We start from the raw sequence: 7,563 nt of genomic DNA, 5'->3' as shown, positions 1-7,563 counted from the left end.
AAAATAAGATTAAAACTTTTTGAGTTACGGCACTTTGTAACTAAAACAGGGGTGTGTTTTTTTCACATGTCGCACCGTATCTCAAAAACGAACCTTGATTATGGCTTAAAACTTTAAACACTTCTTAGTTATATTAATTTTAATATCTGTATACTTTTTGGTGATAATTCAAAATTTCATTTTTGAGTTATTGAGTATTTTGTAAAAAAGGGGGAGGGTTTTTTTACATGTCGCACCATATCTCAAAAACGATTTATGATTATTGCTTAAATCTTTACACATGTCTTTGTTATAATAATCTCAAGATCTGTATACTTTTTGGTGATGATTCAAAATTTCATTTTTGAGTTATTGAGTTTTTTGTAAAAAAGGGGGAGGGTTTTTTTTTACATGTTGTGCCGTATCTCAAAAACGATTTATGATAATTGCTTAAAAGTTTACACACTTCTTTGTTATATTAATCTAAAGATCTGTATACTTTTTGGTGATGATTCAAAACTTTATTTTAGTGATATTTAGTTTTTTGTAAAAAAAAATAAAGGGTTAGGGGTTTCACATGTCCCGCCGTGTCTCAAAAACAATAAATGGTTATTGCTTAAAACTTTCTCAGGAACTGTTTATGATTATTGCATAAAACTTCCACACAAGACGTCGGGCGTATCATGCGCTCATGGCGCAGCTGTTTATTGTTTTCTGTTTTAAAAGAAAGTCTTCCTACATAGCTACTTTATTTAAGGAATAACAGTACTGTAGGTGAATAGTTGCCACCGTCAATTGGCGATTTGATGGTCGCAAATGCAGTTTTACTGGCAAAATTGACGGTGGCAACTCTTCAACTACAGAACTGTTTTTCCGATTCTAATTCACGAAAAAAAGAAATAATACGTTAGACCTTGAAAAAAATTATAAATTTGAAATAAAATATAATTCCGCGAAACTTTTTGAATGATTTTGGCGCAAAGACGTCATGACTAAACATGACATCAAATGAAAACTTACAAACCGAAGATAAATTCGTTATTTCTACGATTCAAATTTGGATAAAATCACATCAAAACGGCGATTTTTCGGTAGAATTTGATTTATTTTCGATAATATTTTAGTAATCGAAGATTTGTTGATCCATGAATTCAAAATGGTGGGTCCCTCCTTAGTTACGAGTGGTCAACTGTGGATTCGACAGTAATTTTTATGGAATAAAACAAATTGTTACATAAGAATTGCATTAGAATTGCCCATATATTCTAACTGTCAGTTTACCATTTAATTCGCGTTTAAATACTGAATAAAGTTTTGAACAGGGAACTTTGTTCACTGCATCATCTTATAGATCGTAGTAGTTGTTGTACATACATGTTCCATGTGATTATATTGGACTCTTACACATTTCCACAGTGCGAACTGATGGTCAAACTGATCAATTCATATAAGATAATACAAATCCAGATAACAAAACAGAACTGACGGAATAAAATAAATTTAAAAAAAGAAACGAGATCGTGTGCATGGCACAACCAGCATGCTAATCCACACTTAGTGTGGCATTTAAAAAAAATAGAATACAATTGGTACATTTATAGATCAGACTGTACTGGTAACTTCAGGATGTACTTAGGTGCGGTTTTGGAACTTGTGTCAAATGTTTGGACTCCTTGGTGTTTTTCCATACGATATAAGGTAAAATAGTTTGCCCCATAACACCTATTTATCTTTTAACATAGAATTGAATAGCTCATAAAAGATCATTTGACAAGATTTTAAGAAGATTCTTACTTTTCTTTCTTTTGATTTGAGACCCAAATAATACCAATGCAAATATAAGGTAAACGTCCAGGTCAGCTTTTTTCCGCCATATTTTATAAATCAAATATCTCGAAAAACCATGTTCTATCAATATTTTTAGCTTATTTTGATCATTAACTTATACGCTCCCAGCTTTAAGTACAAATTTTGAATTTTTGATTTATTTTATTTTACCTTATATCACCTAAGTACATCCTTAAGACGTCAAAAACATGTTTCTTCTGAGTTGAAACACAGAAACATTGTATTAGTCAAGCACTGTACATATGATACATTTTCGTTATCACATAGTACTGCGAATGCAAATATATTGATACAAATCTAGGTATACTTTTGTATCATACTACAGGTGTTTAACTGAAAGTTATTATTTAGGCAAGACTTTTAAGAGATTTTGATAATTATTTGGTCTTTTCACAATCCAAGTCGAATCGTCTAATCTAATTCTTTTATTGGCATTCCTTTCAATTGTATGTCAAAACTTTAAATCGTTCGCCATGCTTCGCAACATATTGAAAATGTATTTAGTTCTGCAGATGAATAACCTAAATGTTGCTACCAACAAGTCAAGCAAATAGTGTTAATATAAAATCAATAAAACAAGCACTTTTTCACATTCTTAAAATTATACATCTATATCATGGTTCCGATTGAAAGTTCTAAAATGCAGAAAATCATCTTTCAGTGATAATCAGAATGACGTATACGCTCTCGCGGAACCGTTCCATAATTATCTATTGATTCGTTTTCATTGACAGTTGTGCATTTTACAGCCTTATACCATTCAAGAATGATATTGATAATCAATAAGATAAGTTTATTTTTATGCTATATCCCTGAAGAAAATTATAACTGTTAATAAATTAACAAAGGTACCGGGTGTATGACTTGATACGCCAGACGCGCGTTTCGTCTAACTAAGAGAGGGACGAAATATACCAGTGGGACAGTAAACTCGTAGATTGAAAATAAACTGACAACGCCTTAGCTATAAAATAAAAAGACAAACAGACACATAATAGTATAAAAGACACAATATAGAACACAAAAGACCCATTAGTGACTTTAGAGTAAAATAGTTAAAAAGCCAAACAATTATAAAGTTGGAAGAGTATTGAGAACCGAAAATACCAAAAAGTTGTGCCAAATACGTCTAAGGTTACCTATGCCTAGGATATGAAAATCCTTAGTATTTCAAATATTTCATACTTTTGAAAACAGTTTATTTATAAAAATTACTAGATAATTGATATTCATGACAACACCGAAGCGATGACCACAAAGCTGGTAATACCTTCGGTTACGAAACGTCCAACAGCAGTGGCATGGACCAAGTGGTGTAAATATCTTTTAAAGGTACCAGGCTTATAATTTGATACGGCAGACGCGCGTTTCGTTTATAGAAGACTCATTAATGACGATCAGATCAAAATAGTTAGAAAGCCAAGCAATTATAATGTTGGAAGAGCATTAAGGACCAAAAAATTCTAAAAAGTTTCGCCAAATGTGTGAATTTTTTACTGCCATGCACTTTACCTCATACATGTACGACGTTTATAAGTTGTTTTTTTTTTTGTTTTATTATTATTATTATTATTATTATTATTATTATTATTATTATTATTATTATTTTTATTATTATAACATTGTATTATTATTATTATTATTATTATTATTATCATTATTATAACATTGTATTATTATTATTATTATTATTATTATTATTATTATTATTATTATTATTATTATTATTATTATTATTATTATTATTTTATAATTATTATTATTATTATTATTATTATTATTATTATTATTATTATTATCCTTGAAAATCAATTATTTTCATGGTAAATTAATATATCGAAACGACACATTTAGCTGATATAAGATTGTTAAAACGAAGTAAATATAAGTACTGACGTAAGCTCTGTATAACTAATGTTGTCACATATTTAGACGTATTTTCTTGTTAACATAAATATTCAATCGTGTGAAAACGTAGCCATAGCCGACAGAGTTTATTTCTTAAACACAAACATGCAATCTAGGTCAATTGATTAATCAACTAAATACCAACTAAAGCAGCTAATGATTCACAGAGTTCACCAAAAAGTTAGTTTTGAAATAATGTGAAAAACAAAGTCATTGCTACAGTAGTTTACGCTTCTCGTGTAGTTAGGTGATGTTCATATTTAAATGTATACTATATTTTTTTTAAATATTACGAAGCATAACACTCAACACCAGCTACAAACACACGAATCCGTCGAAAAAGTAGACGATAAAAAAGAGACATGCACAGCTAGAATTTCCTGCTGCAGTCCGTCTTCATCAGTAAAAAAGAAAAGAAATATGATTAAACATGTTTTATATATTTAATATGTTCTTAAATATGGGCAAACGGTAACAAAGAGATGTGTAATCTCATAACACTGACAAACTGACGACGAATTGTATAACATAAATAAAAAAAAACATCTAGTTAAAGACACAAGTATACAAAAACTCAACTTTGAAAGCAAAAGACTGATAGACCATCTTGTTGAACCCCACCAAGAAACCGGGGTTGTATCAGGTGAATTAAATGCATACATTGGTCCTCGTGTGACACCTGTCGTGTTCCTGTTCGAAGTACAAACACGATTAATTCGTAGATCTCTTTCCAGAAAATGTGTTAAGTAACGACAAATTGAATAAATCAGTCGTTCTTTGTGGTTCATATATTTCAAATGGTATAGGTACATTTTCGATAAAAAAAGATTAATTTTGCAATGCCACTTTGAAATTCTTATCTCATATTGTCCCCGTAAGCTGCATTCCTGTAGAAAAACATGCAAGGAAATACTCATCATTGACGTCAGATCATAAAAGTTTAAAAGCCGAACCGGTATATTGTTGGAAATTCTATAGCATTGAGGACTAAAAATTCCAAAAGGTTGTGCCCAATGTGTTTTAAAAATTATTATTGCCATGCACTCGTATGACATTTATTAGTTTATTTTTTGTTTGTTTTATTTTTATTATTCTTATTCTTCCTTTAGATAAACCAAACAGAACTAACACAGATACTTCCGACTATTTATCAGCAGGTTAGCCTAGTGATTTTATAATGTTTGGAATTTGGTATTAATAGTTAAGGTGTATCAATATTGGGACGTGGTGAGCTCGATTTTAGATGATAAATGTGTTAATCTTTGAAACGAGCCCAAGCGGCATAAGCGTGAAAATCAGTCTTGTTGAGATGATGAACGATTATCTATAAGTATTAATTGCATTTTGCAAAAAAGAGATCAGGAATGGGACATGACTTTTGTTTAATTTGAACTATTACTGCGCCAACAAAATGTTTGTTAAAATCTACTTAAAATACCATGCAATGTTTGTTGTTTGTTGTTTGTTGTTTGTTGTTTTGTAGATTGTTATTTTAATATCGACTTTCATTTACAAAAAACAAAAACATAGTAGCAGCACATTAGACATATTAAGAAGGGATATAGTTACGATACTGTCGTCAGGTCATTAAAGATTGCATATTCTGACGTTAATACTGATTCACTTATAGGGTCTTTGCATCGGATCTAAACACGTTTAGTTAAAATAAATAATTGTTGGCATGACACAGGTTATGTTCTTCTCATTTATGTTATGATGGTATGATACTAAACCCTCACGGGAAGGATTGTGCCGGATATTCATATAATGAAAACATACTCTTTCAATCAGTTTGATTGAAGTCTGGAGCTGGCATGTCAGTTAACAGCTAGTAGTCTGATGTGATTTATGTATTATTGTCATTTTGTTTATTTTCTTTGGTTACATCTTCTGAAATCAGACTCAGATTTCTCTGGAACTAAATTTTAATGTGCGTATTGTTATGCGTTTACTTTTCTTCATTGGCTAGAGTTATAGGGGGAGGGTTGGAATCTCTTAAACCCCGCCGCTTTTTTGCGCCTGTCCCAAGTCAGGAGCCTTTGGCCTTTGTAATTCTTGTATTATTGTTTATTTTATTTTCTTGTGTACAATTTGGAGTTTAGCATGGCGTTCATTATCACTGAACTAGTATATATATTTGTTTAGGGGTCAGCTGAAGAACACCTCCGAGTGCAGGAATTTCTCGCTGCATTGAAGACCTGTTGGTGACCTTCTGCTGTTGTCTTCTCTATGGTCGGATTGTCGTCTCTTTGACACATTCCACATTTCCATTCTCACTTTTAGAAAAATGACTTCTGATTTAACGTCGTTATTAACTTTGGTACAAGTGTCACATTGAAAACAAATACCCACAAATTAACATACTATATGTCGTTCTTATTTTCTTACAGAATCTCAAGTCACTTCTTCATGGTTATACCATTTTTCTAACCATCAGTGAACACGACGAATTTATTTTGATTTTGAGATCGTAGATGTTGATATTTTTTTAATCATTTGAATTTTTGTCATACTTACTTATTAATGTTTGCCTTTTTAAGCCGTTGTATTTGCTAAATTATAAATATGTTTTGCAGTTCTCTGGATCTGTTACAATTTCAAACCTGGCAACAGTTTAACATTAGAACAAATTGAATATTCACTTACTGTTTTGTCATAGTTATGTACGGTTAACAAAAAGTAAATCAATGAAACACGAGCCACCAATAGTTTAGAATTTTTGATAAAAGTTAAAAGTAACTACCTTTTTTATATGTTTCGCTATCGCGTTATAAGGATATCTAAAATTGTATGACGGTGTTGATGCAATTGTAACAAGAATTTTTAGCGAAACCTGTTTCTGATGAGCAAAGGTCCTTACGGAATCTTATGCAATCGATATTGTGTATCGAAACTAATGCAATAGCGTTAAAAAAAAACTGCGACATCATTTTCATTTATACATAACAATGTATATAAAAAACAAGTTGTTGACATGATAGGGGTAATGTTCTTTCGATTGTATGAAACTGAACCCCTATCATATTTATATTCATCAGTATAACTAAATTTTAGAGCTGGCATGTCAGTAACTGCTTGTAGTCCTTTGTTTATCTAGGTGTAAAAGAGGGACGAAAGATACCAAAGGGACAGTCAAACTCATAAATCTAAAACAAACTGACAACGCCATGGCTACAAATGAAAAAAGACATACCGAAAAACAATAGTACACATGACACAACATAGAAAACTAAAGAATAAACAACACGAACCCCACCAAAAACTAGGGGTGATCTCATGTGTAATTGTCATTTGGCATATATTTTTTTTTGTTTACTATTCTGACATCGGACTCTGACAGTTTAAATGTGCGTTTTGCTGTGTGTTTCTGTTTCTTCATATGGGAGATGTAAAAGGGGAGGATTGAGATCTCGCTTATCATGTTTCTGGCATTTGTTAGTCTTGTATGATTTGAAATTTAAGTTCATTTATATATTTTTATGTTTAGTTAGACGTCAATTATCACTTAAACAGTAGATTTTTTTATGAGCCAGCTGAAGCACGCCACAGGGTGCGCAGTTCCTCCGCTAGGTTGAAAAACAATTGATTGATTTCGGCTGCTGGCTGATTTTTGGTCGGATTGTTGTCTCCATGGCACATTCCTCATTTCCATTTTCAATGTTATTATCTTGTTTTATTATATGATTTGAATCTAATGTTAGACATTCAAAATGTGTCTTTATCTATAGAAACCACATACTTACCCTTTAAATACTACTATTGTTTTTACGCCAAAAAAAAAAGTGTAATTACCCAATTTCATCTAAATCTAGTGCTAATGAATATTCG

This window comes from Mytilus galloprovincialis, chromosome 4, assembly GCF_965363235.1.
Source record: "Mytilus galloprovincialis chromosome 4, xbMytGall1.hap1.1, whole genome shotgun sequence".
In the NCBI taxonomy this organism is placed as follows: domain Eukaryota; kingdom Metazoa; phylum Mollusca; class Bivalvia; order Mytilida; family Mytilidae; genus Mytilus; species Mytilus galloprovincialis.
Note: the sequence above shows the minus strand (reverse complement) of the source record.